General features: G+C 45.2%; 1 long non-coding RNA gene across 1 annotated transcript; it reads left to right on the forward strand.

Annotated features, from left to right (window-relative positions):
• The first annotated feature begins 20,038 nt into the window (after positions 1-20,038).
• On the forward strand, positions 20,039-25,127 carry LOC122933274. The gene is made up of 3 exons (XR_006388408.1): positions 20,039-20,506; positions 23,803-23,915; positions 24,446-25,127. It is a non-coding gene; the product is annotated as an uncharacterized LOC122933274 (long non-coding RNA).
• The last annotated feature ends 392 nt before the right edge of the window (positions 25,128-25,519 follow it).

Consider the following 25,519-nt stretch of genomic DNA (forward strand, 5'->3'; position numbering starts at 1 on the left):
TGCCAACATAAAGTAGACATATCAGGAATGTTAACTAATAAATATTTTATGAGGTATCACTGTGTTTTAAAAGCAGATAGACATTTAGAAAATTGTACATTTTTCTAAATTTCTGGTAAATTTGGTATTTTTACATAAAGGTGAAATATGTTGAATCAAATTTATGACTCATGAAGTACAATGAGTCACGAGAAAACCATTTCAGAATGGCTTGTATAAATGAAAGTGTTCCAAAGTTATTACCACATAAAGTGGCCCCTAATGTGCTGTAGTTAGGGAACAGTGTTTGGAAGAGGAGACTGCCAGCCTTCTGAAGAGAAAGAGGGACAGCTAGCCCAGGCCTTTCCTGAGCATCAAACCCTTCTTCTGCCAGGTAGGAGACTGGAGTAGCCAGCCCAATGTCTCGCACCTGGATTCCTCCAGTAAAGAAGCACCCTGGTTTACTGCAGACCCTGACTCCCTGGACTTATTTCCCATTGGGAAACATGGCAACTTCTAGAAACTACTCCCCTTCTTGCAGATAAGTGAGGTCACAAAGGGGAGGAGTAACAAAGGAGGCTGAACATACACAGAGAACAACATGGAAGTGGTCAGAAGGTGGCGCTAATTGACAATGTTTTAATACAGGACAAACCCTATATGAATTAATTAGCACACATTTATGAAAAGCTGTATGGAGACATGACAGTGTCGGCAGGGAGTGAGAAGTGTGTGCAGATGAACAGCTCTCTCACTGATCTGGCAAAGTGCTGTTTGTGTGCCCTGCCAGAACATTAAAGAAGCAGTCAGAGTGCCTGGTCATGCTGGATCTCCCTGACTGACATTTATAAGATGCAGGCACTTTTTTGCAATAATTTTTCTGTGCTGAAGGTGCTTTAAGTAGAGGTCAGTTCACACATAATCCCTTTTTTTCAGAGCACTTTTCCTCAGTCTCTGGTTTCAGCCCCCTTCAGTCAAGGTGATGCCCCAGATGAAGCAGGTAGCAAAACCTGGGTCGGGCAGGAATACCATTTTGTATGTGCGATGTTAAAAGAACAGACTTTGTAAGTATAATAAAACACAGACGCATTACTTGCAGGTCTGCACTATGTCCTTTTCCGTTTGAAGGGATAACAACTGTTTCTGCTGCCAGTTGGTTCAGATATAGAGGGGGCTGAAACCAGAGACTGAGGAAAAGTGCCCTGGAAAGGGGATTATGTGTGAACTGACCTACCTAAAGCACCTTCAGCGCGGACAAACTTAATTTTTATTTGCTAGATCTATTCATTGGCCTCTGCTGTAGGAGTGTGAATATCTTCCTGAATCCATGCCTCATTTATTTGACAAAAAGTGATGTTTTGGACCCTGAAGGTGGACAACTTGGTCCGTTTGGATGTCATCATGACCCCTTTGGTGCTAAAAATGTTCTGAGATAATACTGGAGGCTGTGCAAGAGAGAACAGAGGGAGCATACTGGGAAAGTTTGGGCCACTGTTCCAAGTCTGCCTGCCCGAAATTTAAATCAGAAAAGGTACAGTCAAGATAATTCGGGTGGAAAATCCCAGTGCCGTTGGAGGCTATACGAAAAATCCAATAAACTGTAAAAGTTATTTTTTGCGTACGCCTCCCAAACGGCACTAAGCAGGAGGATTAACAAAGGAACAAGACTAGGGAGGGATTGCTGCAGACAAGACTTTGTCCGAAGGACAAGTCCCTGTTAGCCAAAACATCAAATCTATAATGATTAAAGAAAGTTGATGGACTGGACCAGGTCGCTGCCTGGCAGATCTGGGACAATGATGCTGAGGCATTTTCTGCCCATGAAGTTGACATTGCTTTAGTTGAATGTGCTTTTAAACTTGAAAGTGGAGAGAGCCCTTTTCCTTTATAGGCCATAGAAATTGTCATTTTTATGCAGTGAGAGATGGCAGTTTGAGGCCCCTTGACCCTTATTTTGCCCTGCGTATTGGCCTAGAAGATGATCAAACTTCCTCATATTTTTAGTGGCCTCCAGATAAGCCAGGACACATCTCCAGACATCCATGTGGTGAAAATTATTTTTGGCAGCCAATTTAGCCTTAAGGCAAAAGGTGGGCAATTATATTTCTTGCTGGCAGTGAAATTTTCTGAATACCTTTGGTAAGAAAGAAGGCTCATGTTTCAGTATTATTCTATCATCCAGAATATTAAGATGAGGAGATCTACAGGACAATGCTTGTATTTCTACTATTCTTCTAGCCGAGGAGATGGCTATTAGAAAAGCTGTTTTTATGGATAGCCTGAGAGTGATTTCATCAAGCAATTCAAAAGGAGGGTCCATAAGGGCTGAGAGGACCAAGTTGAGATCCAAGGAGGGACCGTAGACCTGATCGTAGGATGCAATGTACAAGCCCCTTTAAAAAAAATAAAAGACTTCCATGAAGGCACTGAGTGCTGCTATTTGGACTTACTCTTAACCCCTTATTCAGACCTTTTTGCAAAAAGTCTAAAATTACCTTGACGTCAGGTCGTAAGGTGGAAAACACCCAATATGTAGCCGTACACTACTGTACGGCCACACAGCGGGGCGTAGAGTGAAAGGTGCGCCGTTTGGTTTTTGGATGGCTGTTTTCTATGGACCGGTTTATTTACACCGTGTCCTGTTTCAACCCCCCTGATGCACCCCTGGAGTAGAAACACCCTAAAAGTGACCCCATCTAAGAAACCACACCCCTCAAGGTATTCAAAACTGATTTTACATACATCGTTAACCCTTTAGGTGTTGCACAAGAGTTATTGGCAAATGGGGATGAAATTTGAAAATTTCATTTTTTTGCCTTATTTTCCATTTTAACCCATGTTTTCCACTAACAAAGCAAGGGTTAACAGCCAAACAAGACTATCTTTATTACACTGACTCTGCCGTTTACAGAAACGCTCAATATGTGGCCGTACACTACTGTACGGCCACACAGCGGGGCGTAGAGTGAAAGGTGCGCCATTTGGTTTTTGGAGGGCTGATTTTTATGGACCGGTTTTGTCACCACCAGACATCTGAGAAGCTCTGACAGATGCCTTTCAGAACCTCCTCCTTGAGCTTCCTTTGTTTTGGTTTTCAGTTCCTCATCTCGTTAGCCTCTCTCAGCTGTCATGTAGTTGGACTGATTGCATCCCTTTAAATTCCTCCCCATAATGCATTAGTGTGCGGTTTATACAACTTCCTGGAGTGTGTGTGCATGCTGATCCTATTTCCCAGTCTTCTACAAGTTAAGTGCTGTACATTCATTTGTGATTTTCTGTTTGCTGGATCCCAGGTGACCCCGACTCCCTCTGTGTCTAGTGTAGGGAGCCGGTGGTAGTGTCCCCTCACTATTATAGGGTGTTCAGGTGTTATACAGTCTAGGTACGAGGATATGCGATCATCTACCATTGGGATTTTCGCATAGGCTGAGCAGTCAGGGAGAGTGCCAGGTCTGATGCAGGGGTCTCCCTTTTTGTTCCTTAGTTTTGGATCCAGTGAGTCATATGTTCATTTTGTGTTGTCTTGTTTCCCGTGACATTATAAACCGCCAAAACCGTCTCAAACATGGATCCGGTTTCACTTTTGACTGAACGCTTCCAGGGTCTTTCATTGGAGGTAGCTGATCTCCGTAAGACTCCCTCTCAGTTTTAGGTGACCGGTTCAGCTTGCGTTCATGGAGTTTGTTCTGAGCCTAAGATCTCACTCCCGGATACGTTCTCCGGGGTAGTGAGAATTTTGTGCGTTTTAGAGAGGCTTGCAAACTCCATTTTCGCCTTCTTCCCCATTCCTCTGGTGATGAGGAATGGAGGGTGGGGATCATTATATCGCTGCTCAGGGGTAACGCTCAGTCGTGGGCTTTTTCGCTGCCGGTGGGGGCACGGCCCCTCCGTTCAGTGGATGAATTATTTTTAGCCCTGGGTCAGATATATGATGATCCGGATCGTATTGCTTTGGCTGTCTAGACTACGTCTGTTATGCCAGGGTAAACAATCCGCAGAGATATACTGCTCAGAATTTGAGATGGGAAGCTGATACTGGTTGGAATGATGCTGCACTCCGAAGTCAATTTTGCCATGGTCTTTCAGAGGGATTGAAAGATGCATTTGCCTTTCATGAGAGGCCTATCTCCTTGGACTCTGCTATGTCTCAGGCCATTCGTATTGACAGGCGTCTTAGAGAGAGAGGAGAGATCACTCCTTCCTGTCATACTCAATCCCAGGACAGTGCAGCGGTCTCATTCTGTGCGCAGTGGTCTCGGTCGCTGTCAGCCCATTCTGAGCAGGAGCCCATGCAGCTGGAGTTGATTGCCTCTGACAATAGAAGATTCAGCCCGCATGGGAAGGTTTGTTTTTGTTGTGGAGGTATAAATCATTTGGCAAATGTTTGTCCCTCTAGAAGATTTAGGCAGTTTTTTGGGAGTAATAAAGAAACAAAAAGGAAAAAAAAAAAAATCTTTTAAAAATGTTCCATCTGTTACTATTGGCAGGGTTGAGGCGGAAATTGAAGGTTTTCCGTTTGCTTGTAGTTCCGGTTTTGTCCTGCCTGCCAGGGTGGCGCTAGAGAGCAAGAACATTTTTTTTTAGAGATTTTTGTAGATAGTGGAGCAGCTGTCAATCTCATTGATAATCAATTTGCGATAACTCATGGTTTCCAGGTATGCACTTTGGGAAAGGATATTCCTGTTTTTTGCTATTGATTCCGCTCCACTTTCTCAGAAATCATTAAAGGGCATAGTTCACAATATCAGTTTAATTGTGAGTGATGCTCATGTTGAGGATGTGTCATATTTCGTCCTTAGCAGATTGACCACTCCTCTTGTGTTGGGGCTACCCTGGCTCACTAAACATAACCCCACCATTGATTGGCAAGCGAGGCAAATAAATGGTTGGAGTGACTTTTGCAGAGAGAATTGCCTCACGACATCTGTTTCTGAGGTTTCTACTAAGACTGTACCATCTTTTCTCTCTGAATTTTCGGATATCTTCTGAGTGGAGCTCAGGATTTTCCCCCGCACAGGGAGTACGATTGCCCTATTAATCTCATCCCAGGCGCCAAGCTGCCTAAATCTCGTTTATACAATCTTTTCCAACCTGAAAGGGTCGCTATGCATGCTTATATCTCTGAGAGTCTGAGAAAAGGACACATACGACCCTCGAAGTCACCTGTTGCCGCTGGTTTTTTCTTTGTTAAGAAAAAATGTGGTTCTTTAAGACCTTGTCTGGATTTCAGGGAGCTGAACAGTATCACTATTCGTGACCCTTATCCGCTTCCTCTGATCCCAGACCTGTTTAACCAGAATTTTGGGGCTAAAGTCTTTTCCAAATTAGATCTAAGAGGGGCATACAACCTGGTCAGGGTCAGAGAAGGAGACTAATGGAAGACGGCCCTCAATACCCCTGAGGGCCATTTTGAGAATTTGGTTATGCCTTTTGGTTTGATGAATGCCCCAGCCGGTTTTCAGCATTTCGTGAACAGCATTTTTTATCATTTAATGGGAAAATTTGTATTAGTGTATTTGGATGACATTTGGATTTTTTCTCCCGATTTCAAAACTCATAAGGAACACTTACGTCAAGTCTTTCTCATCCTGCGGGAGAATAAATTATACGCGAAACTGGAAAAATGTGTGTTTGCGGTTCCAGAAATTCAATTTCTGGGGTTTCTTCTCTCCGCTTCTGGTTTTCGCATGGACCCTGAGAAGGTCCGCGCTGTGCTTGAGTGGGAGCTTCCTGAGAATCAGAAGGTACTGATGCGTTTTTTGGGCTTTGCCAATTATTACAGGAAGTTTATTTTGAATTATTCCTCTATTGTTAAACCACTCACTGATATGACCAGAAAGGGGGTAGATTTTTCTTCCTGGTCGGTAGAGGCGCATAAGGCCTTTTCTAATATCAAGGAGAGTTTTGCTTCCGCTCCCATTTTGGTACAACCTGATATTTCTCTACCCTTCATAGTTGAGGTTGATGCTTCTGAGGTGGGTGTGGGTGCGGTCTTGTCTCAGGGTTCCTCTCCTGCCAAATGGCGACCGTGTGCCTTTTTCTCAAAGAAACTCTCCTCCACAGAGAGAAATTACGATGTGGGAGATAGGGAATTGTTGGCCATCAAGTTGGCTTTTGAGGAATGGCGCCATTGGCTAGAGGGAGCCAGATACCCTATCACAGTGTTTACTGACCATAAAAATCTGGCCTACTTGGAGTCAGCCAAGCATCTGAACCCGAGACAGGCCAGATGGTCTTTGTTCTTTTCAAGGTGCAATTTTGTTGTCACGTTCCGCCCTGGGGTTAAGAATGTGAAGGCAGATGCCCTGTCACGTTGTTTTCCGGGAGGTGGGAATTTTGAAGACCCTGGTCCCATTTTGGCTGAAGGTGTGGTGGTCTCTGCTCTTTATCCTGAATTGGAGGCAGAGGTGCAGGTAGCCCAGTCAGAGGCTCCTGATCTTTGTCCTCCTGGGAGGTTGTTTGTGCCTCTCGCTTTAAGACACAAGAGGAACTTTTTTTAAGGAACACCACAATACTGTCCTTGCTGGGCACCAGAGGGCAAGAGCCACACTGGATCTCATCGCTCGGAGATTCTGGTGGCCTGCGCTTCGTAAGTCGGTTGAGGGTTTTGTGGCAGCCTGCGAGACTTGCGCTCGTGCCAAAGTCCCTCATTCAAGGCCATCAGGTCCTCTCCTTCCCTTACCCATTCCTTCCTGTCCTTGGACACATCTGTCCATGGACTTCATAACGGACCTGCCTCGTTCCTCGGGGAAGACTGCGATTCTGGTGGTGGTGGACCGTTTTAGCAAAATGGTGCATTTCATCCCTTTTCCTGGTTTGCCCAATGCTAAGACGCTGGCGCAGGCATTTATTGATCACATTGTTAAATTGCATGGTATTCCTTCAGACAGTCTCCGATAGCGGCACGCAGTTTGTTTCCAGATTCTGGAAGGCTTTCTGTTCTCGCTTGGGGGTTCGGTTGTCATTCTCTTCTGCTTTCCACCCGCAGTCGAATGGCCAGACAGAGCGCGTCAATCATAATCTGGAGACATATCTGCGCTGTTTTGTGGCGGAGAATCAGGAGGATTGGTGTTCTTTTTTGTCCCTTGCTGAGTTTGCTTTAAATAACCGTCGTCAGGAGTTTTCTGATAAGTCACCATTTTTTGGTGCATATGGGTTTCATCCGCAGTTTGGGACATTCTCGGGAGAGGGGTCTTCTGGTTTACCTGATGAGGACAGATTCTCCTCGTCTTTGTCATCTATTTGGCAAAAGATTCAGGATAATCTAAAGAGCATGAGTGAGAGATATAAGCGTGTGGCAGATAAGAGACGTGTGCCTGGTCCGGACCTGAATGTTGGTGATCTGGTGTGGTTGTCTACCAAGAATATCAAATTGAAGGTTCCCTCCTGGAAGTTGGGTCCTAAGTTTATTGGGCCTTACAAAATCCTGTCTGTCATCAATCCTGTTGCCTACAGTCTTGATCTTCCTCAGACTTGGAAGATCCATAATGTTTTTCATAAGTCCTTATTAAAACCTTATGTTCAACCCCTTGTACCCTCGCCTTTGCCTCCTCCGCCGATTATGGTTGATGGTAATCTTGAATTTCAGGTCTCTAGGATTGTAGATTCTCGTGTTGTCTGCGGTTCTCTCCAGTACCTCGTTCATTGGGAGGGTTATGGTCCTGAGGAGAGGATGTGGGTCCCAGTGACGGACATTAAGGCCACTCGTCTCATCAGGGCTTTCCACAGGTCCCATCCTGAGAAGGTGGGCTCTGAGTGTCCAAAGTCCACTCGTAGAGGGAGGGGTACTGTCACCACCAGACATCTGAGAAGCTCTGACAGATGCCTTTCAGATGCTCCTCCTTGAGCTTCCTTTGTTTTGGTTTTCAGTTCCTCATCTCGTTAGCCTCTCTCAGCTGTCATGTAGTTGCACTGATTGCATCCCTTTACATTCCTCCCCATAATGCATTAGTGTGCGGTTTATACAACTTCCTGGCGTGTGTGCATGCTGATCCTATTTCCCAGTCTTCTACAAGATAAGTGTTGTACATTAATTTGTGATTTTCTGTTTGGTGGATCCCAGGTGACCCTGGCTCCCTCTGTGTCTAGTGTAGGGAACCGGTGGTCGTGTCCCCTCACTATTATAGGGTGTTCAGGTGTTATACAGTTGAGGTATGAGGATATGCGATCATCTACCATTGGGATTTTTGCATAGGCTGAGCAGTCAGGGAGAGTGCCAGGTCTGATGCAGGGGTCTCCCTTTTTGTTCCTTAGTTTTGGATCCAGTGAGTCATATGTTCATTTTGTGTTGTCTTGTTTCCTGTACACCTTCCGTGACAGTTTTATTTACACCGTGTCCTGTTTCAACCCCCCTGGAGTTGAAAATCCCTAAAAGTAACCCCATTTTGGAAACTACGGGATAAGGTGGCATTTTTTTGGGGGGAGTAATTTTAGGGTAAATATGATTTTTGGTTGCTCTATATTACATTTTTGTGAGGCAAGGTTACCAAAGATTTCAATTACTTACCGGTAATTGGATTTTCCTCTAGCCCCCTCAGCGGCACGACAGGAGAATTCCCCGCCTCCCCAGGGACAGGAAACAACGTGGAGATCTTTAAATACTCCCCTCCCCTTACCTGCTCCAGTAAATAACCGAGAAAACTCTGGAATGGATGCAACAAAATCAATCTTTATGTGTTATTGAGAATTAGACAAGGATACTCTCCAAGTAAGTCAAAAATATATTATTATATAATTTTTTTTAATTTTTTTTTTAAATAAAAGATAGAACCATCATTGGGAGGGAAATTCCCCGTGCCGCTGTGGGGGCTAGAGGGAAAAACCAATTACCGGTAAGTAATTGAAATCTTTCCAAACACCCCCACAGCGGCACGACAGGAGGAATAACATAGGAATCCCATATCGGGGGGGGGGGGGGGGGGGGACAACAGCAGATAACACTCTGCGAGCAAATGATAACTCCCTGTTCTTCAACACATCTAACTGATAATGTTTAAAGAAAGTAGAAAGTAGAAGGTGACGACCAGGTAGCTGCCTGGCAAATTTGTTCTAACGGAACCTCCGCTGATTCAGCCCAAGAGGCTGCTACCGAACGGGTTGAATGGGCCTTCAAGCCTGCCGGGGGAGGAACCCCCTTTAAGTCATAACAAGTCAAGATTGTCGATCTAATCCATCGACTAACAGATGCCTTGCTTGCCGCGTTTCCCTTATTTGGGCCTGCAAACTGAACAAATAGTCTGTCCGTCTTCCTGAGATCTTCTGTAGCCTTTAGGTACGTATGGACGGATCTTCTTACATCCAGGTTATGGAAGCGTCTTTGTTCCTGACTGCCCGATGGGGATCCAAAGGAAGGCAGGGACACTTCCTGAAGACAGTGGAACTTAGAGACCACCTTGGGTAAAAAAGAGGGAGAATGTCTCAGTACTATCCCATCGTCCTTGATGGACAGGTATGGGGGCCTGCACGATAAAGCCTGCATCTCCCCCACCCTCCTAGCCGAGGTGATGGCTATTAGGAAAACTGTTTTAAAAGTAAGCATCTTTAGAGATATTTCAGATAAGGGCTCAAAGGGGCTGTCTGATAAGGCTGCTAAGACTAGATTTAAGTCCCAAGGAGGGATAGTGGACCTCACTATTGGCTGTTTTCTCAGAGCTCCTTTCACAAATCTCTTAACAAGGTCTATGTCTGCTAATTTTATATCAAGTAAGGCACTCAAGGCTGATATATGGACTTTTATAGTGCTTACTCTCAGCCCCTTCTGAAGACCTGACTGGAGGAACTTAGTGATTATAAGGGGACCTCTGGTATCCCCCCCTGTAAATCTTCTGAAAGACTGCCAGATCCTGTCATAGATCTTAGAAGTCACCTTTTTGCGACTAAAAAGAATCGTGGAAATTACCGCGTCCGAGAGGCCCTTCCCTTTTAATATTTCCCGCTCAGTCTCCATGCTGTCAACTGAAGTTGTGTTGTCTTGGGGTGCCATACTGGGCCCTGGTGAAGGAGATCCGGGATGTTCGGTAGATGCCACACGTCTCCTGCCGACATCCTCATTAGGAGAGGGAACCATGACCTCTTGGGCCAGTAAGGAGCAGTCAGGATCAGATTGTGGTTCTCCTGAAGTACCTTTTGCAGCACCTTGGGGATTAGCGCAAAGGGACGGAAGGCATACAGGTTTACTCTTGGCCAAGGGTGGGAGAGAAAGTCCACTATAAGAGGGTGATCTGAATAGGCCAGAGAGCCGAACTTCTCTACTTGTCTGTTTTGACGCGTGGCAAACAGATCTATCTCTGGAAGGAACCATGTTTGTGCTATCTGATGGAATATCCTTGGGTTTAAGGACCATTCTCCTTCTTTCAAGACATCTCTGCTGAGAAAATCTGCCACCGTATTGTCTTCTCCCCTTATGTGAACCGCCGATATTGATAGTAAGTTTCTTTCTGCCCACTGAAAAATCTCTCTCGAGACCCTCGCCAAGGATGGGCTTCTTGTGCCCCCCGTCTGTTCAGATAGGCCACTGCTGTGGTGTTGTCCGAGAGTATTCTCACTTCTCTCCCGTGAACTTCTGAGTGAAGGGCCTTCAAGGCCTCCCAAACTGCCCTTAGCTCCTTCAGGTTGGAAGAGGCTAGGATTTGATTTTCTTGCCAGTCTCCCTGTATTACGGACCTGTCTGAAAAAAGGCCCCCCAACCGTTCTGGCATCTGTAGTGATAGTGACTACATCTGTTTGCCGCCACGGGACACCTGTGTTTAGGTTCTGGTTGATAAACCACCAATTTACGGAGTCTCTTACATATTGAGGGACTCTTACTCTACGTTCTAGAGAAGCTGGGCTCTTGTCCCATTCCCTGAGCATGAAGGCCTGGAGGGTTCTTGAATGAGCCTGAGCCCACCTTACTGCTGGGATAGCTGAGGACATCAGACCCAAGATTCTCATTATTGACCTGATTGTCACTCTTGAACTGCTGCGGAACAGCGTAAATTCCTGCTTGATAGTCTGGACTTTTTCCTGTGGGAGGAAGGTCCTCATGAGGCCTGAATCCAGCAGCATTCCTAAAAAGATCTTCCTTTTTTCGGGCTGGAGGTCTGACTTTTCTATGTTTATAAGCCACCCCAGGTCTGTTAGGCTCTGCTTCACTATTTCTATCTGTTCTAATAGGAGACTTTCTGACGCAGCGGCTATAAAGAAAGTCATCTAAGTACGGCACAACCAATATGCCCCTTAGCTGAAGATCCGCTATCACCTCTGCCATCACTTTGAAGAAGACTCTTGGTGCTGACGTAATGCCGAAAGGGAGGACCTGGAATTGATAATGGAGAACTCCCGAGCCCTGTTGTACTGAAAATCTTAGGAATTTCTGATGCTCTCTGCAGATTGGAATGTGGTAGTACGCGTCGGTAAGGTCTAGGGTTGCCATAAAGGTGTTTCTCTGTAAGACTTATAGTGGATTTTATGCTCTCCATCTTGAACCGTTTGTAGAGTAGATGTTGGTTCAGTTCCTTTAAGTTTATAATGACTCTGTATGAGCCGTTCGGTTTTCTGACTAAAAATAGAGGGGAATAATAACCTGTTCCCTGTTCTGCTAGGGGAACTGCCGCTATAGCTTCTTTTTGTAAAAGGATCTTTACCTGATCTAGTATTAGAGCTTGGACTGGACTGGCTTTTTTGGTGATGTGGAACACCTCCTGGGGAAGAGTGGAAAATTCCAATTTTAGGCCTGATGAGACTACATCCAAAACCCATGGGGAATTGGAGATACTCTCCCAGGCTGGAAGGAAGTACTTCAGCCTTCCTCCTACCCTGCATCTGGCGTCATTGCTTTGATGACTTTTGGGAGGAGTCAGAGGGGTTGAATAAAAACCCTCGACCTCTTCCTGAACGCCACCGGGGGGAAAAATCCTTTCTCTTTTGGTCCTGCCTGCCCCTAGATGTGGGAAAAAAAACAGTCTGACAAAAATTCTTTTGTTCCGTAGGAAACCCCTTCTGTCTGTGGCTTTTTCAAGGATGTCGTCCAGTACTGATCCGAACACCCTATCACCTTCGCAGGGGATGCCGCATCACCTGACCAGGACCTAAGCCACACCGCCCTTCTGGTAGAGTTTGAGAGGGCCGCAGATCTGGCTGCTAACTTAATAGAGTCGACCGAAGCATCGGCCAAAAAATTTGCCGCCTGTTTTAGAACTGGAAGGGAAGCTAAAATATCCTCTCTAGGGGTTCCTGATACTAGGTGCTCCTCCAGCTGGTTTAACCAGATAGACATGGACCTGGCTGTATATGTTGCAGCTACACTAGGTCTAAGGATGGACATGGAAGCCTCCCAAGATTTCTTTAGTAGGGCCTCGCTTCTTTTATCCATAGGGTCCTTTAAGAGACCTAAATCCTCAAAGGGTAAGGCTGACTTTTTTGTAATCTTTGCTACGGGGGCATCCACTTTAGGACATTTGTTCCAAGAGGACGTATCTTCCTCGGCAAAGGGATATTTTCTTTTTAGGACCCTAGATACGCTTGGCCTCTTTTCTACATCGGTCCACTCCTTATTAATTAACTTTTTAATATTAGAGTGGAGAGGGAACACCCTCTTCCTTTTTTCTCCTAAGCCCTTAAACATTAAATCTTGTATCGTCTTGGACTGTTTAGACTCCTCTAGGTTTAGAGTTGCCCTAATGGTCTTTAATAATACTTCGGTCTCCTCAATGGAACAAAGAGGCTTCCTGGACTAATCTTCAGAGGAAAGAGGTTCAGACTCTGAGAGTTCCCCCTCATCAAAGTCCACCTCCTGATATTCCACCTCTAAAGTCGCGGGCATCTCAGACATAGAAGTAGAAGGCTTCTGGGGCGTAGCAGCTAGTCTCTGATCCACAGCGCTGCTTACTTCGTCCTTAATAATATTCCTAATATTATCCAATAGGGAAGGAGACTCTTCTGCCACAATCTTCTCCAAACACTTGGTACAAAGGGCTTTTTTATATCCTGAAGGTAGGGCCTTTTTACAAATGGAACACTTGACACGCTGGGCCTCTGATTTCTGAACTTCCCTGACCTAAATCAGATATAAGTCAGAAACTTTGTTTAATAAAACAAGGGGGGGGGGGGGCTGCCTAGTTGAAGAAAGGGAGAGGAAACAGTCCCTTATCCAGTGTAGAAGGTCAGAAACTCTAAGCCCCACGGTGAATCAGGGTAGCTTACCGGGCTGCCGGTCTTGGAAAGATCCGAGGGTCTGCGCATCGCGTTCTCTCCTGATGCAGACATGCTGCAGGCTGTTCTCAGGACGCCACCGATTCCCGCCGCTTTTTTTGAAGCTGGTGCAGGGAAGTGACGTCTAACTCCGGCGCCTGTGAGCTCCCGCTCACGTGACCCGTGATCTTGTAGCCTCCCTCTCGCGATAACACGAGGAAGCGCTGCCCGGGGCTGCCTCCACCAGAGGACTTGCGCCTGGGAGACAGGGAGAACCGCACCGCAGTCCCGCGATCCTGCTCCTCAACGACCTGCCAGCGATCCTGCTGATGGGCAAAAGAAGTCCCACCAGCGACAAAACTCCACGTCTTGCTCCCAGAGGGACAGGAAACAACTGGAGCAGGTAAGGGGAGGGGAGTATTTAAAGATCTCCACGTTGTTTCCTGTCCCTGGGGAGGCGGGGTATCCTCCTGTCGTGCCGCTGTGGGGGTGTTTGGAAAAATTGAAATTCTGATATTTCATCTCCATTTGCCATTAACTGTTGAGGAACACCTAAAGGGTTAATAAAGTTTTTATAATCAGTTTTGAATACCTTGAGGGGGTGCAGTTTCTTAGATGGGGTCACTTTTAGGGAGTTTTTACTCTAGGGGGGCATCAGGGGTCTTCAAAAGGGATATGGTGTCAATAAAGGCCATCAAAATCGGCCTTCCAGAAACCATGTCGGTCCTTTCCTTTTGCGGCCTCCCTTTTACTGATACAGCAGTTTACGACCACAAATGTGGCGTTTCTGTAAACTGCAGTATCAGGGTAATAAATTTTAACTTTTGTTTGGTTGTTAACCCTTGTTTTGTTACCGGAAAAAACTGATTGAAATGGAAAAGTGCCAAAAATAGCGTTTTTGGCACGTTCTTTTTTTTAACCGTGTTAATCTGGGTAGTTAGGTCATGGGATATTGTTATAGAGGAGATTCTTACGGACGCAGCAATACCTAATAAGGCTACTTTTTTTTTTTTTTTTACAATTATTTAGGTTTTTGACTAGATTCTCTTTTGATCCAGATAGACTTTTGAGATACCCCAAAAAAAACAAAGTGTCATTTATTTTATTTTATTTTATCCAATTATCTTATGTGGGGGCTCATTTTTTGCGGGATGAGCGGACGGTTTTATTGGCACTATTTTCGGGGCTATATGACTTTTTGATCGCTTGCTATTAAACTTTTTATTATGCAAGGTGACTTTTTTGCACCTTTTTTTCTGGACTTCGTTATTCTGGGGGGTTAGGTCATGGGGCATTTTTATAGAGGAGATTATTACCGACGCGGCAATACCTAATATGTCTACTTTTAATAAATTATTTTAGTTTTTTTGGGTGTCTCAAGTCTGAGAACCAGTTTTTTTTTTTTTTTTTTTTTATTCGATGTCAGTACTAAATTGGGATATAAATTTAGTACTCCATGGAAGTGTGATACTCCCTGAAGCAACAGTCAATGCAGAGGCCCGGATGATCGGGGCATGTGTCGCACTGAGTAGTCGTGTCCTTCCGTATCCCCCGCCTGCGACACACTCTGCACTTTTTTGGGTTCGTCCCTTCTTTCCAGTATGGGGGACCACACCTGGAAAGCGTTGGCCAGGGACGATCCGGGAGCCTACAGTTCCCGAGATACTCCAGCATGCTCTTTCCCGGTCCGAAAAGATCAGGGCCTTGAGGACTGCCTCATAGAATTGGAGGAATGTCCCTGTGCTGCCAGTGCTTCGGGATAGTACAAGAGAGTTGTACATGGCAACCTGTACCAAGTAGACCGTAACTTTTTTGTACCATGCCCGGGTTTTGCGCATGGCGCTATATGGCTTGATCTGAGAGATCAACTCCTCCCATATACCGATTGTAGTCGACGATACAAATCGGGCTTGAGGACCGTTGCCGCGGTACCTCGCACAGGGACAGGGGTGATGTCGTTACCATGAATTGTGGACAGCATAAGGACATCCCTCTTGTCCTTATACCTGACCAGCAACAGGTTTCCAGTGGTAAGGGCACGGGTCTCACCCCTGGGGATAGGTACCTGGAGGGGGTGGGCAGGGAGGCCACATTGATTTTTCCGCACAGTCCCACAAGCGGACGTGGATCTGGCGGCAAGGGACTGGAACAAGGGGATACTGGTATAAAAGTTATCCACGTACAGGTGGTAACCCTTATCCAGCAGTGGGTGCATAAGGTCCCACACAAGTTTCCCAGTAACACTCATTGAACGCAATGAGAGACTCATCAACCACGACCTCCCTTCCAGGTACATAGGCCTCCATGAATTTGGCCCCAAAGTGATCGATGACCGGCCGTATCTTATACAGACGGTCATGGGCAGGATCACCTCGGGGGGGACATGCTGCATTATCGGAATAATGCAGATGTTTCCGGATGGCCTCAAACCGGGAGCGTGTCATGGCTGTACTGTAAAGTGGGGTCTGGTATAGGACGTCCCCAGTCCAGTACAGCCTGGCACTGGGTTTCTTGACCAGGCCCACATGCAGCACGAGGCCCCAAAATGTCCTCATTTCGGCTGCACTGACTGGCGTCCAGCCACCGGGCCTGGCCAAAAAGGAGCCCGGGTGTTGAGCGACGAACTGTTGGGTGTACAGGTTAGTCTGCTCCACAATCAGACAAAAAATAAATAAATAAAAATTTTTTAGTGTAGCCCACTGTGGAAATCTGGATTCCTGATTGGCCTGCAAAATCAGGAATCACGGGCTCGTATCGCTCTGGGCTACACCAGACTAGTTCACCGGCAGTGTGCTCCGGTGGATTTAACTGGTGGTCCAGGAAACCAGTACGAGCCCCAGAGCTGCTCGTACTAGTGTGGGCCACAGGGTCCCCAACATGGCGGTCCCCTTGCTCCGCCTGGCGGCGTCTTCGCCGCCTTGGGGGCTCATCATCATCGCTAGATGAGGAGGATGCGGATGACAACAGGAATGTGGAGTCATCCTCACTGGGACTCTTGGAGTCGGAGGCAAGCTGAGCGTATGCCTCCTCGGCCGAGAACGTCCGGCGGGCCATAGGGGAGTGTGTGTCTGCGTGCGTGCGCGTGACTCTTTATTTTGTGTGCGTGTGTGGGGGCACGGGTGTTCACGAACTCACCCTAAAACTAACAAAAATAAATAAAAAAAACAAAAAAATTCAAAACCGCTGATCAACCGTCCGAAGTTGATCAGCGGTGGGGTGTGCGATGCGCTAACAGTGGCCGGACGCCAAGTGCCGGCCACAGTAAGCGTACACAAAAAAAAAAGTGGTGTGCACTCCTGGGGGGTCTAGGGTCACAGCTGTGCTGTGGACCCCAGACACCCTAACTGGGGTGATGCAATCAAAGGTTTTTTTTGTTTGTTTTTTTTTTAAACGACCTTTCCCTTTTTTTTCCCTGCCTAACCCAAATTTTCCCTAGCTGTCCCTATGTACCTGATGGGGGGTGCTGAGGCAGAGATCGGGTCCTGGGGGCACAGATCGGGGTGCAGGCAGCTGTGGCAGACACGTGCAGGCAGCTCCTCTCTCCTCCGGCTCCAGAACACAAAAAGGAGGAAGAGAGGAGCGCCTGCCTCTTTTGAATCTGCCGCCGGACCGCCCACAGACCAATCAGAAAGTGATCCCGAGTGGTGATGTCACCATCACCACTCAGGATCGCTGGATGGTGATTGGTGGAGTGAAATCACACCACCATCACCATCCTGTTCCGGGTTATCGGGTCTTCAGTGTAGCACCGCTGTGGTTAAGCGTCAACAGGCCAGGCTGAAGTTGATCTTTTTAGGGGACAAACAGCACACCACCGCAGCGCTATGGCAAGGTATAAGGGACCAGACTGAGCTGTGTCTCTCGCCACTCAACCTACAACCAGGCATGGTTGTGTGTGACAATGGACATAACTTGGTGGCAGCTTTGGAGCTCGGCAACCTCTCACACACACACACACACACACACACACACACATCTCATGCCTAGCCCATGTCTTAAACTTAGTGGCTCAGTGGTTTATCAAAACCTACCCCAATTTGCCAGAGCCACTAGTGAAGGTGCGCCGCGTGTGTGCCCATTTTTGCAAGTCATCCACAGCTTCAGCCAGTCTGTCAGCGCTGCAGCAGCGCTTGCGGATTCCAGCTCACTGACTGTTGTGCGACGTGAGCATGCGCTGGAACTCTACGTGCCACATGTTGGCCAGGCTTTGTGAGCAGCAGAGGCAGTTGTGGAATATCAGCTGCAACATGTTCATCGGCTTTTGAGTCAACTGCCACTATTCACAAGCAAGGAGTGGGCATTGATGTTAGACCGGCAAATCATAATGAAGTGGTTATTATGGGGGACTTCAACTACCCAGATATAGACTGGGAAACTGAAACTTGTATATCTCATAAAGGAAACAGGTTCTTGGCAATAACCAAAGACAATTACCTCTCCCAACTGGTTCAGGACCCGACTAGAGGGACGGCCATACTGGACTTAGTATTAACCAATAGGCCGGACAGAACAACAGACGTGCAGGTTGGGGGACACCTGGGAAATAGTGACCACAAAGTAATAACCTTCCAATTATCATTCAAAAGAGAGTTTCTACAGGGAGGAACAAAAATGCCAAACTTCAAAAAAACTAAATTTAGCCAACTAAGAGAGGCCATAGACCTAACTAAATGGGATAAAGTCCTCACAAATAAAAATACAGCCACAAAATGGGATATCTTTAAAAGCATCCTAAAATCTAATTGTGAGAGGTACATACCGTATGGGAATAAAAGGTTAAGGAACAAAAAGAAACCAATGTGGATAAACAGAACTGTAAAGAAAGCCATAAATGACAAAAAGAAAGCATATAAAACAGTAAAACAGGAAGGTAGCACGGAAGCACTGAACAACTATAAGGAAAAAAAATAGAACATGTAAAAAACAAATAAAAGCGGCCAAACTAGAGACAGAGAGATTAATTGCCAAAGAGAGTAAAACTAACCCTAAAATGTTCTTCAATTATATAAATGTTAAATAGTATAAATCTGAAGGTGTCGGCCCGTTAAAGAGTGGTGAGGGGGGAGTCGCAGCGAGCGACGAGGAGAAAGCAAAGCTGTTAAATATTTTTTTCTCCAATGTATTCACTGAGGAAAATAAACTGTCAGATGACATGCCGAATGTTGAAATAAATTCCCCATTAAAAGTGTCCTGTCTGACCCAGGAAGAAGTGCAACAGCGACTTAAAAATATTAAAATAGACAAATCGCCAAGACACCCCCGTATCCTAAGGGAATTAAGTAATGTCATAGCCAGACCCTTATTTCTAATATTTGCAGATTCTATATTGACAGGGAATGTCCCACAGGATTGGCGCATGGCAAATGTGGTGCCAATATTTAAAAAGGGTCCAAAAACAGAGCCTGGAAACTATAGGCCGGTAAGTTTAACATCTGTTGTGGGTAAACTGTTTGAAGGTTTTCTGAGAGATGCTATGTTAGAGCATCTTAACGGAAATAAGCAAATAACGCCATATCAGCATGGCTTCGTGAGGGATCGGTCATGTCAAACAAATTTAATCAGTTTCTATGAGGAGGTAAGTTCTAGACTTGACAGCGGCGAAGCAATGCATGTAGGGTATCTGGGCTTCTATTGGCTAATGCAGGTCATGTGATGGTGCCATATTTGCATATTTTGGGAAATCTCAGGAACGGTACGTCCCAGAGAGCTGAGACCCAGTCTAAAACCTTCCTGGACACCTGATGTTGTACCTACATATCAAATTTGGTGCAGATCGGTCCTGTTTTGCCGTGAATAAAGAACAAAGGGGGGGGGGGGGGGAAAACACACACACACACACACACACACACACACGTGCCAGCGTTATCCTCTTGGTCCTGGGGGTCCAAACAGGGCCATCTTTACCAAGGGGCCCAAGGCAGCTGCCTCTTGAGCCCTGCTAGCTACTGCCCCGGGTGTCAAGCTGTCAGCTACACAGGCATCGTACTGTGTTAAAGTTGTGATCTAGGACCTTAGATGACATCACCATGTGACCAGTAACCTAGTAGTTACTGGTCACATGGCTATGAGGTTATCACAGGTCCTAGCAGGAGTGTTGCAGAAGTTAACTGTGGAGCTTTTTTGTGTGAAGATTACATCAGAAAAAGGTGACAGGGGCTGTTATGTTAATATACTGTAAACTACTGTATAGTAGGGTGCTGTATACTGTGGAGTGCTATACTGTATACTGTGGGGGTCTGTATACTGTGGGTGCGGTATAGTGTGGAGTGCTATATCGTGTATAGTTTGGGGTGCTGTATACTGTGAGGTGCTATACTGCTCTACTATATACTGTGGGGTACTGTATAGTGTGGGGTGCTATACTGCATACTGTGGGGTGCACTGTAACACTAGGGTGAGGAGGGTGCAGAGTGGTGCCACTTCCAGCCTGAGCCCAGCTGCCCAGAGCACTGATTCTGAGCTGCTGGAGTCTTCAGAACTGGAAGTAATTTACAGTCATTCACTGTACTCTAGTGTGTGTGTGTGTGTGTGTGTGTGTGTGTGTGTGTGTGTGTGTGTGTGTGTGTGTGTGTGTGTGTGTGTGTGTGTGTGTGTGTGTGTGTGTGTGTGTGATTGCCTGCTAAGGTGTGGGAAGGAGGGATCGAGGGATCCAGGTTTTTGAATGTACCCTTGGTGAAAATGTAACAAAAAAAAGAACCTTTCCCTTGAACTACATTTACTAACATTGGCACAGTACCATAAGCATAACTGGATCCCGAGGGAGATAAGGACTCGGTTGAAACCTAATATGTTTACGCAAGATGCTGAATTTCGTGCTAGATTTGAAGCTATATTTAATAAATATGCACTTGACATTATTCTCCTTAATATTGAATACCTGCAGAAAGAGGTGTCGGCATCTAAAGACAGGATGCAAGACCTTGAAAACTCATTGAGAACCAATATGACATCAGATGAATGGGTGGCCTTTTTTGCAAAAGCAACAGTCTTTTCTGTCTGTCTAAGATGCGTAATGAAGTGGAGGATACAAAACACGCAAAACGGTATCGGGACAAACAGGATTGCAAGAGCGGACGAATATAGATAGGAGGAGGCAATGAATAATGCAAAGACATATCCAAAGAGACCTATAAGAGGTTCCAGGAGAGATCCAAGGGGTCAGCAGGAGGAAAAAGAGCCGTCTACCAACAAAAGTGTTGATGCTCCGTTTTTTAGGGGACAGGTGTACCCCCACAGAAATCGCACAAGGAGGGCAGGATGTCGTCGCCATCGATCCCGGAAGAAACAAGCCACAACATCCACAGAGACAAATGACTTCCAAAATGCAGAAAAAGAAATAAGTTCACATAACCCGGTGGTAAATATATCATCATATGAGTTGAATTCTATAGAGATGACTGTTAAATAAGGGTTTGTCATTTTGTCTGCAGTCTAAGATGGATTGGTTCCAGTTGGAGCTGGACTTGTGGTTCGACTCCAACTCCTCTGGAACCATAGTAAATGGTGTACCCTGCACACAGGGAAATTCACCGACTTTAAAACAATTTGATTTATATGCCAAGTGATTTTACACCTCTGATTAGGTCACATGTTATGGAGTCCTTTATGGAGCGTGTTAAGAGGGATATCACGGACCTCAAGGATAGGTTACGTGGTACACTTAACTAAACCAAATATCACTACTGAGGAAATGCGTGCATTGGAGGGGTTGTCCAATAACCACAATCTCACCATAAAACCCGCTGACAAGGGGGGGTGGGATCGTGGTGATGGACACAGCCAAATAAGTTCAGGAGATAGAGCGTCAAATACAGACTGGTGATACATAATTACTGAACAGGGACCCCAAGTTAGACATTGCTAAGAGGATAGAGGTGATACTAACAAAAGCTGAAAAAGGTATTACACAGACAGCTGAAGGAGTCCGATTGTCAAATCGCCTGTTGTCCCACTGATATGTATTGCCCAAAATACATAAAAGTTTAGGCAAACCTCCAGGACGCCCGATTATTTCGGGGAGGGATTCTATCCTGTCCAATATGGTTATATTTTTGGACAGAGCTTTGAGAGAATTTGCATTTTTTTTTATTCTTTTTTGAGAAGATATCAGCAGTTAGAGTAGCAGATGGTAGCATTTTGGAGTCATTATGTTGGCTTGAAAAAGCCAACATACTGTTATTCGTTGGTGGTTCAGCTTATTATTCTTGGTGCCCCCTCACTTTCTAAACGTTACTCCTACAGTTTTGGGGGTACGTACCCCAAACTGTCCACACTACTTCGTCCTATAGCAAAGTTTGTTGCTTGTGCTTTAATAACCTTTCCAACCCTCCGGGCCCCTGTGGCGGGCCCCCAAACGCCACTTTTTTTCCAATAGACTTTGACAGGGAAAATTTTCAAGTCGCTCTCACCCGCATAGTTTTAAAGCTACATTCCCCAAACTCGGATCACATATTGTTGGTGCCACCCCGAACAAAACTGTGAATTTTTGGGTTTTAGGAGTGCAATTACCAAACTTTGCACACTTGTTCGGCACATACCCGAATAGGTTGCTTGTGCTTTGTTAATGGATCCCACCCTCCGGGCCCCTGGGGCGTCCCCGCGAAGATCCCATTTTTGTCCCATAGACTTTCATTGGAAAATTTAAAATTTTTGCCACTCGTACAGCTTTTAAGTTAAATTCGACAAACTAGGGTCACTTAGTCATGGGGTCAACCAAAACATTTCAGTCACATTTTGGGGACTCTAAAAAATGGGTGGAGCCACAAATTTCCCTATTGACTTCAATGGAGAAAATTGAAGTCAATCTCACAGTATTTGAGCCAGAATACCAGAACTAGGCATCGTAGGTCATTGGGTGACTAGGGCCAATTTTTTTTTTTAAAGTGGGAGGAGTCTACAACTGCCAATCAAATTTTAGCCATTAGTTTAAATGGTAAAATTTAAAACTGAAGCAGCTCTTAGACTATTAATGGCAGAGTCCTGAAACTTGGCACAGTTGGTCCCTGGAGGACTGAGAATGTCTGTCTCATTTTGGGCGGAAGGGGGGGAATGGTAAAAAGTGGGCGGAGCCACAGCCAATCAGCTTTTCCCTATTGACTTCAATGAGAAACCTTTAAACAGCTGTCATGCTCACAGTATTTAAGCCACAGCACCCAAACTCAGCAGGGTGGGTCAGTGTGAGACAAAGGTCAAAATTTATAAAAGTGGGCGGAGTCTACAACGGCCAATCAAATTTTAGTCAGTTTTAATGGGGAAATTTAAAACTGCCACTGATCTTACACTGTTAATGGCAGGGTCCCCAAACTTGGTACAGTTGGACAATTTAGGATTAAAATTCAGAAAAGTGGGCGGGGCCAAAAACAACCAGATTTCTTTGATTTCAATGGAAAAACTGAAAAATGATGAAAATTGAAAAATGCTGCCATTATTGATGTCAGGGGCTTCAAATATCAGAAATCAGGTCATAGGTTACTTCCACTTCAAAAATAGAAAAAGTGGGCAGAGCCAACAACAAATCAGATTTTCCCTATTGACTTTAATGAGAAGATTTAAATTGCTGTCAACCTCACAGTATTTAAAGGGCTTCTGTCACCCCACTAAACCGTCTTTTTTTTTTGTTTACTTATAATCCCCATAGTGCGATTTCTGCATACATAAGCTAAATCATTTCGGTCCAGTAGAATTTGTTAAAAACAATTTTTAAATATGAAAAATTAACTTGCTACCAGCAAGTAGGGCGGCTACTTGCTGGTAGCAGCCGCATCCTCCGATCCTAAAGACGCCCCCTCCACATGATGATTGACAGGGCCAGGGAACGGGATCGTTCTCTGCTGGCCCTGTTTGAATTCAAAATCTCACGCCAGCGCCATACCAGTCTTCAATCAGCTCAGGCGCACCATCAGGAGACATTGGGGTATATTACAGAGTGGTTACCCTAATATGTCAGCTTTTAAAGAGGCTCCATTGAAGTCCTATAGAAGGGCACGTAACATTAAAGATAGTGGTGAAGAAGACTAGTGTTCGAGAACAAGCACGTATATGACAGACTTTTTTTGTTTAAGGCCAAAAATAACGGCAGTTATCCCTGCCTCAAATGTGTAAATTGTAAACCGATGCAAAAAGGGGAAGGAATTTGTACACCTACTAACAGGAGAAAAATGTACAATTAGACATTACCTCACCTGTGATTCTTCATGGGTGATCTAAGTCTTGTGGTGCCCCTGCAAGCTGTTGTATGTGGGGGAGACAACCACAGACATAAAGACGCGCTTGAACAACCACAGATTCAGTATTAGAAATGAGAGGAAAGACCTACTGGTATCCAAACATTTTAGTGACTAAACATAAAGAACAAGAACAAGAACTGAGGTTTATGATACTTGATCATGTTGCCATGCCGAGGAGGGGTGGGGAAGATAGAGAGTGTCCCTCCTAAAGAAATGCGAAGGTGGATCCATCGTTTGGAAACACTTAAACCCAAAGGGTTAAATATAGAATTTAGGGTGACCTCGGGAATGATAAATTGAGGGATGCAGGAGGTGGCCCGCAATATGCCGTGACCCAGGCTTCTGGCGACATTAGAGTTAGTGTATAGGATACTTATGATATAAGGATTGTGTTACTTAATTTGGGTATTTTTTTTATATTCCGCAGTTACTCATTGTGAGTTGTGGACACCTACAGGAGAGATCACTTATCCAGATTTTATCCTTTTCAGTTACCTTATAATATTAATCGTTACCATTATTACAGAGAGACTTTAATGTGTGAGTATATGGATACAAATGCCTATTTGCTAAATACACTGGGAAATAATCCGGGTGGGTGATATAGATAGTGATTAAGATTATTTTTAGTCCTCAGTAGAATATAGGTAACGATTACAATGATTTTATACCCTAGGCTTGTGTCTTTGCAAAGTAGTTACTGTTGTCTTCAGTGCAAGTAGCGCCTGGCTGCGTAGATTTAATGTATATAGTGATGGATGGCACGGAGTCGCTACATGATGGGACACTGGCAATTGGCCAGATGTCCACATAAGGCGACTGTAATGCCTCTCTAATGATTCGTCCTGTGATATACAGAAACAGACAGGGTGGGAGGCGGAGTCAAACATTTGCATGTTGCGATACTGTCCTGCCCCGAGTTCATGATGCGCTACGCCACGAGGGTAACGCAGGCGCAGTAAGCAGAGTGACACACCGAGATGGAGCGATGCTCCATCTTTGATATAGCGTGGCGAGAGCACAAGGTAACTGAAGCTTATGGATTCCTGTGATCTGCGGTTTTCTTACAGGTGTGAATTGTGATTGAGCAAGCCATGGATGTATTAACTACTATCACTATTGGGTGAAGCACGATTGCACTTTGGATGAAGCACTAAGAAATTTAAGATCATCTACACTTCAGGGACAGGGACACCATCCTTAAAAAAAAAAAGCAAGAGATCATCCGGAGCTACTTATCAATGGAAGCAAAATTGCGATTTATCCAGACTTCTCGGCAGAGGTCCAACGGAAGAGAGTCAAGTTCATGAATGTGAAAAGACGCCTTCGGAACCTACAAATCCCGTACTCCATGATGTATCCGGCCAAGCTCTGCATAGTGGCGCATGGAGAAGTTTGCTTCTTTGACACCCCCCTGGAGGCCTGGAGGCGGCGCAGTGGATTGACATTAATGAGCCTTTGTTGAAGAACTCTGTGGGATGAGCGTCCTGCCTATTCTAGTGTTGGAGCACGTGAGATATGTCAGATGTGATTAGGGACATGTTTGATATGTTCTGTATATTAATGCTTTGTGTAATGGTCGATCCTTATTACTATCTATTGTTATTATGACCATCTGTTTATACACTGAGTTTTATGTGTAGGGTTCTGAGATAGTTTTTTGTCACATATTGTACTTCATGACACTGGTAGAGTTATTACTTTGCATTTCCCATATGTCTACTTCATGTTTGGGAATGATATTTTATTTTGGGGGGGGGGGGGGGGGGGGAAGAGATGTTACAAGGCTTAGAAGCAAATCTTTAGAAATTTTCAAAAACCCACTTTATAGGGACCAGTTCAGGTCTGAAGTCACTTTCTGAGGCTCACATAATAGAAACCACCCAAAAATGACCACATTCTAGAAACTACACCCCTCAAGGTATTCAAAACTGATTTTATAAATGTAGTTAACCCTTTAGGTGTTCCACAAGAGTTAATGGCAAATGGTGATAAAATTTCAGAATTTAGATTTATTGGCAAATTTTCAATTTAAATCCATTTTTTTCCCGTAACAAAGCAAGGGTTAACAGCCAAACAAAATGCTATATTTATTGCCCCGATTCTGTAGTTTGCAGAAACACCCCATATGGTTAGAGGGAAAG

Source organism: Bufo gargarizans, chromosome 3, assembly GCF_014858855.1.
Source record: "Bufo gargarizans isolate SCDJY-AF-19 chromosome 3, ASM1485885v1, whole genome shotgun sequence".
NCBI lineage: Eukaryota > Metazoa > Chordata > Amphibia > Anura > Bufonidae > Bufo > Bufo gargarizans.